Source organism: Cyprinus carpio, chromosome B3, assembly GCF_018340385.1.
Source record: "Cyprinus carpio isolate SPL01 chromosome B3, ASM1834038v1, whole genome shotgun sequence".
Classification (NCBI taxonomy): domain Eukaryota; kingdom Metazoa; phylum Chordata; class Actinopteri; order Cypriniformes; family Cyprinidae; genus Cyprinus; species Cyprinus carpio.
The window spans coordinates 37488894-37511791 of NC_056599.1; the positions used below are offsets into that span (position 1 = coordinate 37488894).

Below are 22898 nucleotides of genomic sequence, written 5' to 3' on the forward strand. Positions count from 1 at the left end.
CTTTCATTGGCCAAGCTAAAATTACTTGTTTTCTTTGTTAAATTTACTTAACTTAGGTAAGTGGATTATACTTAACGCTATATGTGAAATTATATATAATTATTGACACTTTTTTATGTAAATCCATACAAGTTAAGATTACATATACATTTTAGTGTACATATACATACAGTCATAAAATATGTTCTGGTGTGAGGAAGACAAAATCATCAATTCACTTGATATTTTTTACTTGGAGAAAAATCTTTTTGCCTTTTTTTTCTCTAAAAATAGCCAAATCTCTTTCTCTTTGTTTTCCTTATAGAAAAGATCAGGTAACGGGAACAAGGAACCAGTCTCTCCACACTGTATGGCTGTATCTAAGCTGGGCTCATGCACATTAATTCAGTTATTCAGTTAGATCATCTGTTAATATCAGCATTCATTAATATTCATGGACTAGCTTTATAATTGAGGGTTTATCTCCAACCGAGAAAATGTCTCAGCCATGTCCCCCCTTCTCTTTTTCCATCTACGTTACTGTATACAGCAAATAAAAGCAAAAATGCCAATAAAATCTATAAAGACGCATTTTTCTACCTACTAGCTACAGTAATATAATGTGGTCTGAGTTATCATAATTTTTTCGTTGTTTATATGCATCGCCTATAGGAAACTCTTACTTTCATCTCCAGGAAACCGAAAGTTAAGACCCGCCGGATATCTGCTGCAGCGAGAAGCGAGTGAGAAGCAGTCAGAGGCGCGATCTTGGTAACTGCTCATGCACACACTGCGACGCTGTATATATGGCTTGTGATACGTTTATAATCTAATAATTTTGCATGATATATTTGATTTACACTGGTATTTACACATTGTTTTACTGGTTGGTCCCTTCGAAAGATTCGTCTTTTATGGACGCAAAGGCGGTGACTGAACCCGATCAGTGCTGGAAAGACGTGTCACGGTAAATTGTTTGTTTGTTGGTTTTTAATCCGAAAATATCCTAGAATAACCCAGCTTCATATTTTGTCACTGAAGAACGGGGGGACATTTTGTCCTTAGGGAGGGAAGCATCGGGAGTATAGTCACTTCGTTTTATTGATGGGATGGCAATCCGGGGATGAAGTAACACTTTTTTTTTTTTTTTTTTTTTTTTTTTTTGAGCATCAGTGTTTGCGCTAGATCTCTCAAATGATAAACGGTAACCGCATTTGTCAACTACAAATAAAACTTACTTGGACGTGTACTACTAAAGTTTAGGCCCCAGCTATGAGGACGTCGGTAAATTTTACGTTCAAACTGAACTACAATTTGTTTGATATATTTTTCTTATCTTATTCGCAAAAGATTTTAAATATTTTCTGTTTATTGTTTATTTATTTTTCTGTTTTTATTAGTTTTAACAATATCTGGCACTTAAACTGACAGCAGGAGCGAATCTAGGACTTTAGCCCCCAGTGAGGGTATAATAACAATAATAATAATAATAATAATTGGTCATCAGGTCCCCAGTACAGCTCTGCAATCCCAGGACCTGCGGGTCCTTTCTTCTGGTCAGTGGCGCCCCCAGAAAATTTTAATAGGGGTGGCCAGATGAGGCCACAGTAAATCTTGGGGTGGCACATCAATAAATAAATAAATAAAGGGTTTGCAATATTGACAAAAAATGATATCTCTGTGATTTCTGGGATTTTATCAATAACGAAAATTAGACAATCTTTTGCTGTGTGTGTTATTGTGCTGATATCTTATTTCTAATTGTGCTGACACCTGAGGCCTTTTTTTTTTTTTACCTTACGCCATTTTTTTTTTTCTAAAAGTGTGCACCATCTTTTAAGTCAGATACTTGCATTTGGGCTGTTACCAAGCAAATGCAATCAGTATCAACAAAAGTGATCTTTGCAATGCAGAGAAAACAGAAACTGCATCTGAAGTGCCATTTAGATGTTTTTACACACTGTTTAATGGAGCTCTGAGGGACATGGAATACTTTAACCTGCAGTTACAAATTAATAAATAATGTTTTGATATTTTAAACATAAAACATTGAAAACTGATGTTTGAAATTGTTAAAAAAAAATTAAATGGTACCTTAAATGTGAAATTAAAACAGCCAGTAGGTGGCAGCGAGTCACTGTTAATAAGTGAGTCATTGCGATTGAACCGAATCATTTAAACGGTTAATTCATTCAGGAACGAAACACTATCATGTTGCTCAGAGACGCAAAACAGTGGCTGTGTTTGGAACAGAGCATGTGAGCGGAGCGGGAGCGGAGTGGTAATATTTCCTTAAGAGCGCAGAGCGCCTTTCTGAAGATTCCGCTCCGCTCGCTCAACCCAGAATGCCCTTTGGTGATTTGCTTGTTCCAGAGCGAGAATCTGTAGAGGTCGAGAATTGTAGAGCAGTTATGGAGTTCAGATATTGTTTCAACGAAGTTGCAAGCCTTATACATATATGTAAAGTAAAAATCAAAGTTAAGAATGAGCAGGGAGAAGAAACTGAGAGGGAGTGCGGGGACGCTGTTAAAGTTAGTAAAGATTCATATTGGAATCTGAAGCGGCACATTAGCAGAAAGCACGAGGATGTGCTACGCAAACATGGTGCAGCAAAAGGTGAGCTAGTTACATACCATAAAAAACGAATAAACAGGTAGGCTAAGGTTAGCTATATTCGGTTGTACGGAGCCCCGATCATAACATGCAGACAAAATCACGGCCACTAATTTAGAATAGGCTATTCTGTTTCATGCTAGGACCAGCCTACATTAAAGCGACGAATTAAGAATTATTATTTTTTTGTTTAGTCTAAATTATGGCCACGAATTAAGTATTAAATTACTTACTTAGTTTAAAAGGATTAATCTATGCTTAACAGGAAATAGATTTATTTATTATATTATCGTTTAGTTGTTTAGTTATGAAAGATAATATATTGCCATTTAGTTAGGCTATTTTAATTAGTTATGAAAGATATGAAGCATAATAAAATACAGCCCTATGTTATAAAAACGTGACCTCTCGAAAAACAATGTTAGAAATAAAGAAATGATCTACGCATATTTCATCTCGTGTGTGCGTTTGTTTTAATGAACCTGTTTTGAATGTTCTATTGCACAACAACGGCAGCTAGCCTATTTACACGTAGATAAAAGATAACGAAAATCTAATACACTTTTTCAGTTTTTGCATTTTAGGTATGTTTGCTAAGGTTAGATTAAAATATTTAATACATTTTAATTAATGCAATTAATAAAATGAAGAAGAATGTAAGAATTTCGTTTTGAAACATGATAATTGCTATTTAACAGCAACTCAGCATGAATAATTTTATACAATTATCCAAGAATATCGGTACAAACAGTAAACAATTAGGCCTACTAGAGCAATTTTATGTCGGAGCGGGATCTGAGCGAGAATTGGTTTACGGCGAGCGTGAGCGGAATATTAACGGAGCGCTTGCTTGGGCGGTAGAGCGACTGAGTGGAGCGCACGTCTATAGAGCGGAAAACGTAGCGGAGCGTCACACAGCTCCGCTTCGCTCACATGCTCTGGTTTGGAATGATTTTTGTTTTTAGAAATAGAGCGCAAAAAGTGAATATGTTGTCTAAAACGTAAAACTCTTGATATTAACTTCTTGTTTACTGAACTGTTGTATACAATGAATGTCACATTTGCAATTATGCAGACTCCTGGAGAAAAACGTCACTCTTCGTGTGATAGTAACTATATTAAATGATATATAAATTATATAGATCTAAAATGAATAGATTTAAATTAATAGTAGCCACTGCAAATCATCCTAGGGGTGGCCACAGGGGTGGCCAGAATTTATACAGTGGTGGCCGTGGCCACCCCTGGCCACCCCTTGGGGGCGCCCCTGCTTCTGGTGACTGAGCGGAGCTCCTCTTGCTGAGGCATTGAGCGATTTTTACTGCACTGAAAACCATCATGATGAATCAGTGAGTCACCTCTCCATGGAGTGGGCTTGAGTACACTGTTTTTCCCTGAGGTAAGAGTGAGGGGTGTTTCTGTGGGAAACCCTTCCTGAATGCTCTGGCTCTGAGGAGAACAGCTCTCCATGTATGATTTGGGCCTCGTTGTTTCCAGGATCTGTGGGTCTGGTTAAACGGGACCCATGCTCTCTGTGGGGGGAAGCACAGGCCTGGATTGGGTTGACAATGCTGTCTCCCTGGTAAACGGTCTTTAATCTAGCTAGCATCACTCCCCTCTCTGTAGAGGGTCATCTATGACCATGCTGCTCCCTTCAGAGTTCCCTCCTCTCCGGAGGAGTTGAATTCCCTGCTCCGTGGGCTGGCCTTTAGCAGTGCTCCCCTCATTCCAGGGGGTCGCCTATGAGTACGCTACCCTTCTTGGAGAATTCTGAGTTCTCCTCTCACTTTGAGGGCTCCCTCCCTGATATGCTGCCTTTATGGTTAGCTTGCAGGACGCTTCTGCTAGCCAGACCAGGTTTGTGACCATAATGATGAGTTGGTGACTCTTCATATGACGGATTGTTCTATGGGTGGTGCCATTTCCAGCTATGTGCGCGCTGTGTATGCTATGGAAAAACTGCTCACTCAGAGTGCCACGGTCACATAGGGTCTCTGGGCCTGTCTAGTAAACAACCTCTATGACCCCTTAGTAACGGTATCCCTGAAAACCATGCTATGGTAAGTACACACGCTAAGTCTCTGTGCACTTTCTAAAATCCACCCTGTGGTAAGGACACACATCAAGCATTTTGCGTTCTTTCTAAATCCTGTATAGTAAGGGTTAGGGCCATTACATAGTCAACGCGAGCAAGCAATGCGAGCGACGCGAACGACGCACTCCCTTTCATAGTCTAAACAGTGGACGCAAGCATCATGGGCGATGCGTGTATGCAATACACCGCTCACGCTACAGGGGGTAGTAGAGTCGGGTGATATTATTAAAGTCGGGTCGCGTGATATTCAGATCACAATGACAACTGAAGAGGAGTGCAACTGAAGAGGAGTGCATTCTATTGCTGATTTTACATCGGCGGCAACATAGGCAGCGCAGAGATAGGCGGTGGTATGTTATACGTATAAGCTCGCATAATTTCATAGTATTGCGTTCATCGGCGCGTCGTGTATCAAAAACTAGGACGACACATTTGGCTATGCACCGACGCACATTCGTCCTAAGCATAAACACCCCTAACCATGGTGACGCATATACACACATATGCATTGACTATGAAATTCCCCTAACCCGCCATGCCTCCATCCCACCTCTTTCACCAGGTCACTACCCATTCACACATTGGGCAACACCACACCAACCTACAAACTATCCCTAATGCAACTGCACCCCCCCCAGCATGCAACCCCCTTAAGCCCGATCACAATAGCTACCCATAGATCACCTTTGTGCTTGGCATGCACTCCCCTCAGCATGGTGGCGTGGGTATACCGATCCCCATAGCTCCCCCTAGAGGACGCAGTTCGAAGTTTACCTATGGCTCCGTATGTAACCATGGTTCCCTGAGAGGGGAATGAGACACTGCATCCACTAGTTCCCTGCCATGCTTCAGACACTAGCTTCAGATGAAGAAGCAGATGACATGTTCTTCCGGCACCCCTTCATACTGTGGTCACACCTGTAGTGACGTCATAGGCTGTCACCGGCCAACATGTTGTTGTTTTGAATGCATGCTTCCGACCGTCACACCATGTAGCGCCCTCCTAGTGGATGCAGTGTATTGTTCCCCTCTCAGGGAACCATGGTTACATACGTAACCTGAGACGTTCCATAACATCTGTGACACTGACCAATAGGAGCACAGAAGCGCCTTTGTACATGCTTTAAAACATGCTTAAACGAAAGAGAGACAATATAGGTCCTGCTAGGTTTAATTTTACAATGGAGGAAATGGAGCTATGGCAGCAATACTCATGCATTTATGATGAGGGACTACCTAAAGAGGTAAAATAAAAACTATTTTACCTCAGGCTTCTTTGACAGTCCATACCATCATCTTCATATGCCATCCAGATTTGTGTCCATTGTCAGGTTTTCTTTCTTTTTTGGGCTTTTCGGATGACAAGACAGGGCAGAACATGCTGTTTGCTAGCCATTGTTTATGCTCATAGCACATTCTGTCTTGTCCCCCTGTATCGATGACAGCACACACCATTAATGACAGCATGCGATGAATGGTTGGGTAGCATTGTATAGTCTGAACATGTTTCTTGTTCATGACACGACAAGATTTTATGAGTCAAAATCGCATAATCTGACACAGTGACTGTCAAAACCGAAAAAAAAAAAAAAAAAATAGTGTGGTCTGAATGGGGCTTAAGGAAAACACAAAAATTATATTATCTGTCAGAAACATTATCAGCGCTGTCAAAAACAGTAGTATTTAACACTAGTACATACAGTAGATCTGTAGAACAAGTTACAGAATTAAATGAAATATGGAAACACTAGCCATGAAGAAGTCTATACTATTTCATTCAGTAGTAAAATTTTCACAAAGTCATGCTAAAAACATTCATAAGAGCACTAGACAAACTTATCATCTATAGCAATGATTATTAATGAAAACTATAAGAGTAATGTTTTGTTGTATGATTAATAAACAACTGATAAAAATTATCTACCCCAACCTATAGTAAAATCTTAACAAATTGTGATGCAATAAATATGATATAATTTATCAGTGTTCATGCCTCTAAAACAGAGAAAACATTTTCCACAAACATGTACATTTCTGTCTCTTTTAAAGTGTTTAGTTTATACAATGAGTTGTATTTGTAGTAGTTATTATAGTACAATTCTTAACCTCACCCCAGACCTCACTAATTTTCAAACCCTGGCTACGGCCATGTACTAAACAATTACAGATTATGTGAGTTAATGTCAAATACAAAAAGTTCTGTTGTTACAACCTACCTCACAACTGGGGTGAGTGAGCTGTAACACAGGCTGGGGATAGATGTAACTATAGATCGTGGAAGTGGAGGGGCCGCCCGGGCCTAGGCCTGGGTTACCTTTAAGGTCTGGTACCTTGTATGACATACAAAAATAGGATATAGGCTCATATTATGCACAATTAATCATTAAAAGATCGCAATCTAGATTCAAACACATGCGATCTTATTCATAGATGATGATGATTAAATCACAATCACATCAGAATATCTAAACCTGCTTTCGCGCAGCTGCTGATCCAGAGATAGCAGCACTCATCATGTTCTAAGCTTTATGTTTGAAACAGCTTCACAAACAGTTTACAGTAGGCTACGTTTCAGTGCTGCAAAAATTAACGAAAGTATTGGGATAAAAGTTTATAGTCTGGATATGATGATGTGGCAGCCCAGCTGTGATAAAAATGAATTGACCTTTGGAACTCAATAGAGACTGTATGTTACATAATGCCAATAGGCACGATCAGTGACCATTAAAATGTATTTGATGTCTCATTCATTCATTCATTCAAGAGATTCATTCAAAAACTCTGGACAAAACAGGTCTTTATTAATTTCAAGCAATTATTTAAAAATAAATTCATTTAAATTAATAAATATTTTTAAATAAACTAATTTATAACATTTTAGACATTTAGACTCATTTATAACATTATCTAAAACATTTAAAAAAGTGGGAGAACCACCATGATCTTTAAAAATCAATTATCCGAAGTCATAGCTTGAAAAATAGGCTACATAATATATCTGGCATCTAACTAATACATCCGAAAAATAGTACATATATCTGCTTGAAAAATTTAGGCTACATAAAATGTAGATTAGGATGGCAATCTTAAGACTTAATGTACATTATTAAGGATTTGGTACATTATAGCTCTGTTCAGTCATAGCATAGCTAAAAACTACCTACAATACAATGATTGCAATACAATTATTTTCAAAAAAAAATCCTTTCTTTCATAAATCAAAATCTGATTCTTAAAATCAAAAAAAACTTCTTTCTTTCTTTTCTGAAAATCAGCTTTTTGGTCATAAAATCCACAGTGATGCTCACAGTCACATGCCACTTCTCCTGTAAGCTTAAAAAAACATCACCACAGCTCTTTTCTGACTTGTCAAACTGACCCCACGTTACAACACTCTCTGGTCTACCCTACCAGTTGTAAAATGTAAACACATTTCTCCTTTTCTTGAAAAAGCAAAGGTGGGTTACAGTGAAGCAATTTCAATGCATGTGAATTGGGCCAGCTGTGAATTTTCATTTTTGGGTGAACTAACCCTTTAATATTTGTGACTAACACCAGTGATTGCATATTTGGCTATGGAGTGGAGATACATTCACTGGTTTTAGACTTATCTTTTTTTCTGTTTTTCTGAGCAGTTAAACATATCTGAAAAGACATAATGAAAGGTGTCTACACATAAACACATATATATATGGGCGTGTGTTCACAGTGTGTGTGTTTGTTCACTACTCACTTGCACCAAACCTCTAAATTTTTAATAGTAGTTCTGTATCGCTGTTTCTAAAAAAAAAAAAATGAATCCCGTTGCTTTGCAGATGTGATGCATTAGCACTAAACAGTTAAATAAATTAAAGCAACTTTCTGTGTTTACACCCCTTACTGTGCATTTCTTTAATGAAATTAATCCTATTTTTCTGGACAAAAAACAGATTTTGTATTGTTGAAGGCCATAACAATGTAATTTCTCTTTTTCAAGGTCTGCAATATTATGGGTGTCTGTGTTTCAACTGTGAATTATCACTAGAAGCCAATAAACAATGGGCAAGTATAAAAATGTTTTTCAGTACAGTAATTTTTTTTAAAGTTAAATAAACTTATCTCACTTTAAACTATTTTTGGTTTGCAGAAAAGCCAGAGGATCCTCCACTGGAGACATGGACTGAGTCTATGGTGAGCAACTGGTTAACATCAATAGGAGTTAAAGAAACATACATCAAAAAACTTCACGAAGAGGAAGTAGATGGCCGGATCCTTTGTGAACTCTCAGAAGAATTTCTGGAAAAAAAGATTGGACTGAAATCTGGGCCTGCGCTTTTGATAATCAAAAAAAGAGATGAGTTAGTAAAGTCACAAAAAGCCAGGAGCAAACATTTACACAAACAAACTTCTGGAAAAAATGACCATGAAGCAAGTGCAATTAAAAGTATTGACACAAGAGCCGATATCATGGAAGAGCATAAAGAAGATTCTGTGATAACAACAAAGAGAGATTCGAAACTACGACCTTTTGATATGAAAGGTGTTGATTTTACATATGTTAAAAACAGTGTACTCCTACCAGAATCAGGGGTTGTTGATTTTATTAGTCCATGTCATGAGTATAAGTCATTTGCCATTGCTTCAGCACTGGACCACCAAAGACTACAGGCCAAGTTCGCAAAGGAAGTGCTGAAATTTGCTACAGGTTGTATGAATGTTCGTACAAATGGCACAATACATTTTGGTGTCATGGACAGTAGAGGTGACACTGGTTATGTACATGGTGAAATCATTGGTATTCCTGTTAAGGAAAAAGACATATACTGTGATGCATTAGATTACATAGAGAGGAGTTTCTCTAGCTCTGATAGCGAACTTGTACGATTATGTATTGGTGAACCTCAGTTTGTTCAAGTAGTCTGTTCAAACAGCACAGAGGAACTCTACATTGTGGAGGTTGATATTAAGCCCACATTGAGCATAGTCAAGAATAAGGTGTTCTCTGTTAGCTTGCCAAATTTCAATGAGAAGGCAAACAAAGTTCAGTTTGAGAAGAAAACTGCTTATCGCAGAGTGGGTTCTAAAACCGAACCAGTGGCAGACCTCAGTGAGTTCTACCAACGCACCAGTTTTAGGGATGCTCGGAGAGAAGAGGTAGAGAAAAGGTGTAATTTCACAGCACCAGAACTGTCCCAGAACCTGGGAAAAAAGCTCATCATGCTCATGACAGGTGGAAAGAAAATAATGGACAAGGAAAAATGGCACATACTGGTTACCAACCGATTTCAGGAGAAGGATCTGCAAAGCATTGATTTTTTGCTGAATATGAACATCTTCTGCATGTTTGACTTTGATCCAGATTCCAACGTGTCTGGGCTATGCCATGAATACAGTAAGCACCATGCAGTGAACCGGCATTTCATGCAGAACTACAAAATTCCCAGTGGCTTGAGCATCCGAGAATTTGAGAGTCATCTGCGTTTGTTTGATCAAATCAGCTGGATATTTTGCAATGGCCGGAATGATTTCAAAGGCAATGAGCCTCCCTGTGATGAGAAGACCTGGGTTAAAACAAAAAGGACCCTCCTAAAAGATTGTGTGTCACTGATTTGCAAAGATATCTTACCCAAAGGAACCTTTCATGTGATTTTCCTCCTTACCTCGCCTGTTGATACACCTTTCCTAAACACGTTCTATGAGTTCATCACAGACATGGAAGGACATGAAGACATTATCTGCCTTGCAGAATCGGAGGAGAATTACAAGAAATGGCAGCGCTTTGCTCTAGGATCCTGTGACATGGAAACAGTAAATAGTTCAAGTGTTGTTGGGATGACAATAAGTCAAATAAATGCAACCCTCCAACAGATCCAGCCTACCACTACACGGACAATGAAACGATTACCAATCCATGTTAAAGGAGATAGTTTCCTTGATACTCGAGAGGAGGAAATGAGATGTTCTTTAGAGATTCTGAGTCTAAACCACTGTGAAGAAACCAGTTCTGAATTCATTGAATCTGAAAAGGAGACAATTGAGCAGCAGTTTTACCATGGAGGAAAAGTAACTTGGATGAATCTCTGGCTTGCGGATAAAAAAATTGTCGGGGAGGTTATTCAAAGAGATGCTTACAGTGAAGTCAACAGTCTGTTGAAGGACTGTCTTTATTGGAGTTTGGATCGGGCACCCATCAGCTGCATCAACATATACCATCATCCGGGCAGCGGTGGTAGTACAGTGGCAAGGCAGATACTGTGGAATAACCGAAGAGATCTAAGGTGTGCAGTTGTAAAACCTTCATACTCAGCAACGGTTGTTTCAGAAGATGCCATCTGGCTTCGAGAATATGAAGAAAAAGATCCCCAAAAATGCCTCCCTGTACTTCTGCTGTTTGAGGACTGTGATCAAGAGTATTTAGAAGATGTCAAGCATGAACTGGAAGTGGCTGTCAATACCAAGAAAATAGCACGTGGAACTCTCTGCTTTATCCTGCTGAGTTGTAGGAGATCTCACAATCCAGAGAAAAAGTGCAAGGAATCTGTTCAACAGAATGTTTCTATTACTCATAAGCTTTCAGAGACAGAAAAAAAGCAGTTTTCCAAAAAACGACAAAGCCTTGAAGAACAGTTCAAGCCAGAATTCATTCTAACGTTTGTCCTGATGAGTGAGGAATTTGAGAGCCACAAAATTGCTGAGTATGTGAAGCAGTTTGTCAAGCATTTACTGCAAGGCATTGATCACAATTCCGTTGTTACTAAGCTTGTTCTGTATGTGGCATTGCTCAACACTTACGTGCAGAACTCATTCATCTCTCAGTCACATTGCGAAGCTTTCCTGGCTCTTTCCTGTCATTTGGATAGATTTAGACAACATGCCTTTGAGACTTCTCTTAGTGAGCAAGCTAGATTGGTCTTAATACATTTGAGAGATGAAAACACCTACATTACCTTGATCAGAATCATTCATCCAGGTTGCCAAGGAAATCCTCCACCAACTTTTGGGTGACAAGGAACCACAAAGTTATCTCGCTTTGGATCTTCTAAACAATGATGTGCTGTTTGAGCACAGGTTTGGTAAAGATCAGTACATGAAGTTCTTGCGAGATCTCTTCATGACACGCCGCAGAATCAGCAAAGGTGATGAATTGGACAGCTTTTTCTCCCCCCTAATTGAGCATGTAAGAGTGAAAGAGTGTCCAGAAAAAGCAATTGAGCTTCTCAAGGCAGCTTACAAGCGTTTTCATGAAGATGCATTTTTTGCTCAACAACTGGCTCGACTCAATTACAAACATGACAGATTTGAAGAAGCAGAACAGTGGGCAAAAACTGCAGTAGCAAAAAGGCCAAACAATTCCTACTTTCTTGATACAAAAGGTCAGGTGTACAGACAGTGGTTCATAGCTAAATTTAAAGCCATGAAGCAAACTGAGAAAACACCTGAAAGTATAGTAGATGCTTTGGAAACGGCACTAAAGGCTATTGAATGTTTTCAGGAATGTGAGAAAGCAGCAGTTGAAGACAATGACACCATTAACAATGCTGGCTTTTTTGGAGTTGTAGAAGTAGGATGCGAACTGCTGAAGCTAATTTCCTCTCTTGATGTGTTCTCAAGAAGAAATCATTCCCAATGCATTAAATACCTCCTCACAGGTTATGTGCCTGCTGAGGTAGAAATACCATGGGAAAATTTTCATGGGAAGCTGAAAAACCTACCAAAAATAATGCTGGAGGCGCTGGAATGGATTTCAGAAGACTTGAGTTACTTCCAGACTGACCTGAACACCGATGAGGAGAAGACATCTGAGACTGTTGAGAGGACCACAAAGCACCCAATGCACTGGCTGGTGAACAAGTCTTCAACTTATGGCAAATACTTCAGTGGTGTTTCTCAAAGTAAAGATCAAAACCAAGGGAAGTTAACTCCTGTCATGAAACGCATGATGATTTATCATCACGGTGGGGGAAACATCACAACCATTTTTTCCCTCGTAACAAACCAGAAAGTTTGTTTTGGTCCTAACAAACCAGAAAGTCCTGTCATGGTTCTGGAGCAAATTATTTCACTTTACCCAAGCAATCCAATGGGGACGCAAATGCCACAAGCAGACCTTGTCAACTACATAGCATCACACTTTGCTTTAAGTTGCCTCTCAACTCAGTCACCCAAGCTGGCTGCATTTAAGGATCTACAGAGTCTGAGTGAACAGTTTCCTAAAGAGAAACAGAGGTGCTTACCAAGTGCTCTTTTCTTGCTTGTCTTACTTTTCTGGCCAGAAGAGCAGGACACAGAAGTGGATAAAGAACGCAAGTATAAGACTGTGCTCTCTGCTGTTGAACACCTCCAGAGACTCTATGACAAGAAACTGAAAGACATCCCTCCAAGGAAAAAGAGGATCTACACTCATTTCTTCCTGAGCAATGGGACTGGGTTTGAAAAATTTGTCCACAAGAGTAAGTTTGAAACAATCACAAAAATGTTCTCCGTTTCAGAAAAACGTCTGAAATGGTTTAGTGGACAAGTATGGAAAATGCCAAAAATGTCTAAATTGCTGAAATGTGTCACAGGCTGGACGGAGGATGAGAAGGTATTTCTGGAGGGTCCCAAAGGAATGAAATTTCATATCCCAGTTCTGAAGACATCCTCAGTACCCCACAACAATGAGAATGTCACTTTTTACCTGGGCTTCACCCTGAAAGGACCTGTTGCATACAACATTACAGTACAAACATAGACAAATGTACGTTTAGGGTAAATTAGGCAGAGAATACATCTTTAGGTGCATATTAATTCTCATCCAATAAGAAAAACATTTAGTGCTGAGAAAATACTCAATTAAGCGTGATTGATACCTTATATATTTTGTATGTAATTTACTAAAATTTTACACCTGTCAGCTGTCAGTAAAACTTTAAATGGGAGAAATTGTTGAGATACTGGGAAATATGTGTAATTCTTTTTCTTCTTCTTCTTCTTCTTCTTCTTCTTCTTTTCTGGATTTTACCAAAAATTTATTCTGGGGAAACGTGTGGAGACATATAGTTGTCAATGGTTCTATATTTTAACAATCTTGTTATTACCCCACCACCAACGATGTTATGACCACCCTCTTGTATCTGCTTCGTTTATTATTATTAATTATTCTTCTTCTTCTTCTTCTTCTTCTCCAAAATGAATCGCATTTTTGAGGCCTAAACATGCTCGAAAAGTTGAAACTTTGCACACGCGTCAGACCTGGTGAAAATTTTCGTCTGATATAAAGGTTTCAGAAGAGGGTGTGGCAAAAATGGGGCCCTCGAGCTGTGTTTTCAACGTAATGCCACGAAAACACTATGTAAAGCATCAGTGACTCTTGGAGCAATATCCGAAACCCAACAGGAAGTCGGTTATTTTTAATTTTATGAGCAAATTTTGCATGATTTTTGTCAAAAATTTGGTATGCCTAATCTAAAGGCCTTTGCGATGTTAAATTGCGAAGATCTTGAGTTTTCGTTGAAGGGGCGTGTCCGTTACGAATTTCGATGATGCTGAAAAATAAGCTGGCTGAAGACTGAACAAGATTGACATGCCCATATTCAGTCATAGTCATAAGCGCCACCTACTGGCAACAGGAAGTGACAAAACAAACTACTCAGTGAAATTTTATGACATCAATAGGTCACTCTTTCTAAAGGCCTGTGCGATTAGTTGAAGATCTTGAGTTTTCGTTAAAGGGCGGTCCATGGCGCCATACCTGTGAATAAAAGTTGTTGTAACTCAGGCATATGTCCGATCTTGCCCAAACTTCTCATGTTTGATAAGAGTCCTGGCCTGAACACATCTGATGGCCAATATTTCCATCGAAAATCAATTATACACTTTCAAGACGGAGTGTGCCTCGAGCTACGTTTCACATACATGTACAAAAATCGGTACACACATGTAACACACCATTACAGTATGAAATTTGAATAGAACAAATGTAAAAATTTTGTCGTTTTTTGCCATTTTCAGGGGTTGTACTTAACGGCAGAGAATACTCTTTTGTGTATATCTAAAGGCCTGTGCGATTTAATTGCGAAGATCTTGAGGTTTCGAAGGGCGTGTCTTAGTGCTTTTCGAAGTTTTCGCCAGAGAAAGGAAGTCTTGCGTGACTCAGATACCAATTCCAATTGCCTCAACTTCACAATATGTGACTTTACCTGAAATATTTTACCCATATTCAGTTTATCGGTTATAGTGCTGGCAACAGGGAAGTGACATGTTTTACACTGAACAAATACTTTTTATGACACTTTATAATTTTTTTTGGTGAGGTCTAATGGGATGTTAATATTGTGAACATCTTGAGTTTTCATTAAAGGGTGTGGCTTTCGATTCGTCTTAGAAGTTCTTGTAACTCTTCCTTCTTCAAAATTCCACTATAATAATTTCGCCACCTGCTGGCAACAAGAAATGGCTTGTTTTACACTACTTAAACATGCAATGTCTTTGGAAAGAGTCGATGGCCTGAAGATATCTAAAGGCCAATATTCAGGTATAATCATAGGACGTTGGCAATAGGACACCTCATGCTTTATACTTTACCATGTTCAACACTAATATTTTAATCTCTGTGTTATAGAGCCACCAGCTGGCAGCACATTGGACATAGAAATGACTTTGACATATTCCTCTATCTTGTTATTTTAGTTTATAATTTATTGCATGAATGATAATACTTTGTATAAAAATAAAATTTTAGTTTATAATTTATTGCATGAATGATAATACTTTGTATAAAAATAAAGGCATTTGTATTTGAATATTCTGGAAGTGCTTATTTGCAAGCCTTACTGGCAGGATAGGCAGTGTTTTTCTTCAAAAATATCTCCTCACATCTTGATAGGAATAATTTAAGTTTTCAAAATTATTTTAAAAATAAAAATTAAACATCCTCTGTGGAAGACCCAGGACAATAAAGTGTTCATCCAGTCATTGCAGTCTGAATGCAATGATAGTGTGTGGCCTACCTGACCATCTTCTTATGTATTGGCATACCTTCATGCACATTGTTTGTGCAGATAGCACACATCATTGCCATTTTCCATGAGGCTATGTAGAGTTGCAGACACTTTGCTAAAGACATTGACCAGGAATGACAAGTTAAAGGTGCTGTAGTCAATTTAAGCTCAAAAGGGAAATGTATATAAATAATAACAATTAATTATGATTAATTACAATTATTTTTATGAGCTGCCAGTAGTAACTGTAGCAGAATTAAATTGTCATCAACTAATCTGTTGGTCCAGCGAACATTAAAAAAAACTTTCATACAGTATTAATGCATTAGAGCATGAAGTGAACATAAAAAACTTAAAAACACCATTAATTCACAAGACAACATAGCAAAATCGGAATCGTAAAGGGACATTGATTTGTAAGGCAGAATCAGAAACTCAAGTAGTTTGTGCACAAGAATTTTATTAACTAAACACTAACGCAAACTAGTCTAACAAAAAAACAAACAAACATATATACAATCACTCATACAGGGGAAAGGGCAAATGAGATTTGATGGATGATACTATCAGGAAAACCAGAGAATGTAGCTATGAAAAGAGTCAGTTAACCACCTGAGTAAAACCATCAGCGCCATTTATAACGGGGTCTATATTTTATATTTCCTTATAAATTCCTATATTCCTATATTTATAAATTCCTAAATTCCTATATTTATATTTTGCATTTCCTTGGCCTGGAATGAGCATCTGGATGCAAAGTCTTGATGGTTTGAAGGTTCTGTGGTGTAGGAGTCGCAATCACGTTCTTCTGGTTTTGAAGAGTGATGAATTCCGAAGATGTCCTGACTTGATGGTGATTGGGAGTTTCTTCCCAGTGGAAAGTGAAACGAACTAAGAGAGATGTCAGCTGAGATCCTAAGATCTTTGGTGAATGGAGAGTCAAGGCACGAGGCCTGGCGCAGACTTAGGGGTCCAAGAGAGTTCTAGTTCATCCTCCTCATCCCCTTAGGATCTAAAAGAACTGCAGACTGAAGGCATGTCAATGATGTGAGGCCTTTAAAGTCTGAGAAGGTTCACCCCTTTTAGGATGGGCTTGTCCAATGAGAAAGGCTGAAATTCCAAGCGGGAGGTTGGAACTAATGAAGAGTTTTACAACCCTTTGTGTGAAAGCATGGCAATTTGCAAAATGGAACTCGAGTGGGGGTTCAAGAGAAGAATCTTTAAGATTATTAGAATATTAATTTATTGCTTATGTTCCAACATATAATATACACTCTCTTTTAGATCATCAGAAGACGAATTCATAAATACTAAACATGGTAAGATTACATATACAAACCTGATTCCAAAAACACAAAATTGTGAATAAAAACAGAATGCAATGATGTGGAAGTTTCAAATTTCAATATTTTATTCAGAATACAACATAGATGACATATCAAATGTTTAAACTGAGAAAATGTATAATTTTAAGGGAAAAATAAGTTGATTTTAAATTTCATAGCATCAACACATCTCAAAAAAGTTGGGACAAGGCCATGTTTACCACTGTGTGGCATCCCCTCTTTTTTTATTCCCCTCTTCTTTTTATCTGCAAACGTCTGGGGACTGAGGAGACAAGTTGCTCAAGTTTAGGAATAGGAATGTTGTCCCATTCTTGTCTAATACAGGCTTCTAATTGCTCAGCTGTCTTAGGTCTTCTTTGTCGCATCTTCCTCTTTATGATGCGCCAAATGTTTTCTATGGGTGAAAGATCTGGACTGCAGGCTGGCCATTTCAGTACCCGGATCCTTCTTCTCCGCAGCCATGATGTTGTAATTGATGAAGTATGTGGTCTGGCATTGTCATGTTGGAAAATGCAAGGTCTTCCTTGAAAGAGACAACGTCTGGATGGGAGCATATGTTGTTCTAGAACTTGGATATACCTATCAGCATTGATGGTGCTTTTCCAGATGTGTAAGCTGCACATGCCACACGCACTCATGCAACCCCGTACCATCAGAGATGCAGGCTTCTGAACTGAGCGCTGATAACAACTTGGGTTGTCCTTGTCCTCTTTAGTCCGGGATAACATGGCATCCCAGTTTTCCAAAAAGAACTTCAAATTTTGATTCGTATGACCACAGAACAGTTTTCCACTTTGCCACAGTCCATTTTAAATGAGTCTTGGCCCAGAGAAAACGCCTGCGCTTCTGGATCATTTTCTTTTTTGACCTATAGAGTTTGGATCAGTTTCTTTTTTGACCTATAGAGTTTTAGCCGGCAACAGCGAATGGCACGGTGGATTGTGTTCACCGACAATGTTTTCTGGAAGTATTTCTGAGCCCATGTTGTGATTTCCATTACAGCATTCCTGTATGTGATGCAGTGCCGTCTAAGGCCCCGAAGATCACGGGCATCCAGTATGGTTTTCCGGCCTTGACCCTTACGCACAGAGATTGTTCCAGATTCTCAGAATCTTTGGATGATATTATGCACTGTAGATGATGATAACTTCAAACTCTTTTTCTCTGAGAAAACCTTTCTGATATTGCTCCACTATTTTTCACCACAGCATTGGGGGAATTGGTGATCCTCTGCCCATCTTGACTTCTGAGAGACACTGCCACTCTGAGAGGCTCTTTTTATACCCAATCATGTTGCCAATTGACCTAATAAATTTCAAATTGGTCCTCCAGCTGTTCCTTATATGTATATTTAACTTTTCCGGCCTCTTATTGCTACTTGTACCAACTTTTTTGGAATGTGTAGCTCTCATGAAATCCAAAATGAGCCAATATTTGGCATGACATTTCAAAATGTCTCACTTTCAATATTTGATATGTTATCTATATTCTATTGTGAATAAAATATAAGTTTATGAGATTTGTAAATTATTCCATTCCTTTTTTATTCACAATTTGTACAGTGTCCCAACTTTTTTGGAATTGGGTTTGTAAGTAAAATTACATGAACGAGTAGTTCTGTCACAAGCATGCATAAAATAGTATACAAGACAAAAAGACAATATACAAGAACAGTAACAACATAAACAATGACCAGAAGTATATGTGTATCATTCAAAGAAAGGTTTTTCTATGAATTAATTGGAGAAGAGTCCATTTTTATAGCAGTATGTTTCAGAGAGAACTTTCCACATACTCTTAGGCCATGGTCTGGCTGAGGTTCCTTGGTTGCCATGGTAACCAGGGGTCTGGAGGCATTCGCAGACATCCTGGCACCTAGTATGTTAAGAGGGGTCTGTGATCATTTGTTAATCTAATGAATAATTGATTTGTAAAATCAAATGAAAAATTGTGTATCTGATTGGTTCAAATGCTACAGTGCACTATGCAAAAAAAAAATTTAGTTACTGTTTGTAAACAAAATTTTAACTTGGCACCTTCTTGTGGGTTGGTTCGAAACTGCCAGAAGCCACGCCCCTTGTCAATGGCATCATATCAGTAACCACATATATCCATATAGCTGTTTAAACTATTTGCAATGGATGCAATAGTTCAGTTAAAGGGTTAGTTCATTCAAAAATGAAAATTAGCCCATAAATTACTCACCCTCAAGTCATAGGTGTATATGACTTTCTTCTTTCAGACGAATCCAATTGGAGTTATTTTAAAAATTGTCTTTGATCTTTCAAGCTGTTTAAAAGCACTCAGTGGCTACATTTACATGCACACCTTTTGGTTCATTTGGACTAAATTCATTACGATTGATGAATCTGATTGTAGTGTTTACATGAATGCTAAATAAAGTGATCGGGTTGATGTGTGCATTTATATGTCACAAGCTTCAAATCGGAATAGATTTTTTGACATGCGCACACTGCCCAAATAATGAAAGTGACATAGATAATATAGAGTTTCTCACTGTTTGCACATAATAACCATTCTCCTACACATTTTCTTTATTTGTTTTTAAATAAAAATTAATATTTGCCCATTTATGGATAAATATACATATAAACCGCTGTGCTGTGCTGTTCATATTTATCAAGCGAAAAAAAAAAAAGCCCCTCCCCTCACCCAAAACGGGTTGCCTGTGAATGAGTATCCAAAACAAGGTTGTCCTGCTCCACTTCACAGTTGCTGAGTGAAAGAAGAGTTTTATAAAGACAGGACACGCATTTATACAACACTTTATTCAAAAGTAAGAGCCTCTTGTTCCGTGCGTCATACCTCATTACGTTATTCACTTCATTTACAGCGATATCGTTGACTTGATTGCAAATTATTGAACAGATACCATTTAAACTGAACTGAGCCGCATGATGACATCACTGAATTCAATGATGAACTGCCTTTAACTGTCATTTTGCATTATTGACACACTGTTTTCCTAATTAATGTTGTTCAGTTGCTTTGACGCAATCTTTTTTGTTTAAAGCACTATATAAATAAAGGTGACTTGACAATTTCTGCGTCATTGCACATGTGCAGTCCTTCGAGTGTTTACATGCATGCTCAATCATATTAGAAGAGGAATAAACCACCCCCTTCAATCGGATTGAAATTTCATTTGGATCAAGCTCAATCGGATCGATTAAGGTGTTTATATGAACGGTTTTCAATCCAATTGAGCGTCAATCCGATTTCAAATGGATTGTTTGGGTGCATGTAAACGTAGCCAGTGAGTTTTGCAGTGCATCAGTCCAAAAGCTCCCTTCCATAAAATAAGTGTCTCACACAGCTCCAGGGGCCTTTGTAAGAAAAATATCCATATTCAAAACATAATAATCACTTTAATCTAGCTTGCGACAAAAGTTGTACACGGAAGCAGTTCCAGGCTGATGACGTATGAGGGCATAGCCGGAGAGTCTTGTGAAAACCAACATTTGGAGCAAAGGAAGCGAAGTTTTCTTACTTTAGCAAAGGAAAACCAGTCTCCTCTTGGCTTGTATAGAAATCCTCCAACATTGTTCTTTACAAATCCTCGTTTTGTACTTTTAATTCGTGACCGTTGACACTTATGAGCGGCACATACGCAAAGCTGACCTCATACATCATCCACCTGGAACTGCTTCTGTGTACAACAGTGAGCGCAAGCTAGATTAAAGTGATTATTACTTTTTAAATATGGTTATTTTTCTTACAGAAACGAATCGATTCGCTACAGGAGGCCTTTGTTCACCCCACAGAACTGTGTGATACACTTTTTATTAAGGATGGGCGCTTTTTATTTAACTTCTTTGGGACTGTGCAACACCCGTTGAGTGGCATTAAACAGCTTGAAAGATCAAAGACAATTTTTAATACAACTTCGACTGGATTCATCTGAAAGAAGAAAGTCATATACAACCTAGGATGACTTGAGTAATTTATGGGCTAATTTTCATTTTTGGGTAAACTAACCCTTTAAATTATTAACAGGTACAAGTGGTACTGTAGTACTTGTACTTTTTTAAAGCAGAATTTGAAGGTATAAGAGTATTTGAAAGATTATTTAAATGCCATTTGGCTATTGATAATACTATTAATACTATTTTTCTTAAAAATGATTCAGAAATAGTAAAAGTGGTTAATTGTATTAAAGAGTTTTCCTCATTATCAGGTCTTAAAATGAATATAAATAAATCATTGCTGTTTCCACTTAAAATGTAACTTAACGCAATTACACGGTGTTCCTCTATAACTATATATAACACGGTAACATATTTAAGAGTTATTATACATAAAGATGAGAATGAACACAATGTGCTCAATTTCAAGCCTATTATTAACAAAATTAAAATAAAAGGTAATATTAGGCTTTAATGGTAGGGTATTACTATCCAAAGCAGAAGGGACATCAAAATCTGTTTATGTGTCTTTAGCTTTAGATATGCCATGTAATGTGTACAAAGTGAAAAGGACAAAATATTTTTTTTATTTTTTTTATGAAGGAATAGACATTATTTAAGAAAGGAAATGTTATGTAAACAAAAAAGCAAAGGTGAATTATCTGTGCTTAGTTTTGAATCTTTAAATAACACATTCAAGGCTAACTGGTTAATTAAATTCATGAAAGAAAATGACAGCATGTGGTAAACATTTCCAAAACATGTTCTGCGTGATGTATTTTATAGATCCTCTGTTGAGACGTGATTTAAAAATCATTAAACTGCCTGTGAAATTAGCTAAATTTCACAAAGAAGCTTGATTGGCCTGAATTCTGGTGTATATGCACAACTTTTCCACAAATACATTATTTAGAATAATAAATGTATTCGATATAAAAATTGATTTCTCTCCTATAAAAGTTGGTATAAAAATTATATTGTGTTAGACAACTTTTAAATTCAAATGGTAATTTATTATTTTAATATGTGACTTCTTTTATCTTGTCTGTTTATTCATTTATGTTTGATAGGCTTTTTAAAAACTTTTTAAAGGTCCAAAGATGTTTCTTTTCTCTGGCTTTTGGTTTTTATTTTATTATAACAATTTTAATTATGTACACCACTGTTCAAAAATTTGGGATCGGTAAGATTTTTTTTTTTTTTTTTTTTAAATAACAGTTTTCTATTTTTATATACTTTAAAATGATTTATTCCTGTGGTGGTAAAGCTGAATTGTCATCAGCCATTGCTACAGTCTTCGGTTTAGATTATTTGAACACTCTGATTTATTATCAGTGTTAAAGTTGTGCTGTATAATTTTTGTTTGTTTGTTTGTTTTTTGGAAACTGTGATACTTTTTTCAGCTTTTCTGATGAGTAATAAGTTAAAAACAGCATATATTCAAAATGATAAAACTCTTCTGAAATCAGGTAAAAACCAAAGACAGGTTCATGGGTTCACAGAGGTCAACGCCTCTTAGCGGAAATTTGGGTTTCAATTATGACATGATCAAGCCTTGTTTGCTAATGGGACTTTGGGAGTTTATTTAAATCTTTAAACGGAATGCATGAAATTCAACCATGCACTGTTTGCCCACATTAAAGGTGGGGTATGTATTTTTTCAACATGGTAAAACTGTGGGTCTTTACATGTTCTAAAGAAATGCAGCAAAAACTGACATCTTAACATGGCTAGAATGTGCTTGTCGTGCAAAAGGAAGGTGTTCAAAATTGAACACCTTCAACACAGACAAACAGTGTGAGTTGACACGGTAAAATTTCACATGTTCACAAGTTTAAAGACTTTTGGCCCCATCTGCCTTCACCAACTCACTGGTTTAAAACAAGTGTGCTTCACACATCATGAGAAGTTAAGCCAAAAACACTGCCATTTCGTGGCTGGCTGCAGTATAGGTCATAAACCCCACCCTCTCCATCATTTT

At 37.7% G+C, this 22898-nt stretch overlaps 1 pseudogene; it reads left to right on the forward strand.

The window, feature by feature from the left end:
- The first annotated feature begins 610 nt into the window (after window positions 1-610).
- Window positions 611-13595, forward strand: LOC109047367 (annotated as a pseudogene).
- The last annotated feature ends 9303 nt before the right edge of the window (window positions 13596-22898 follow it).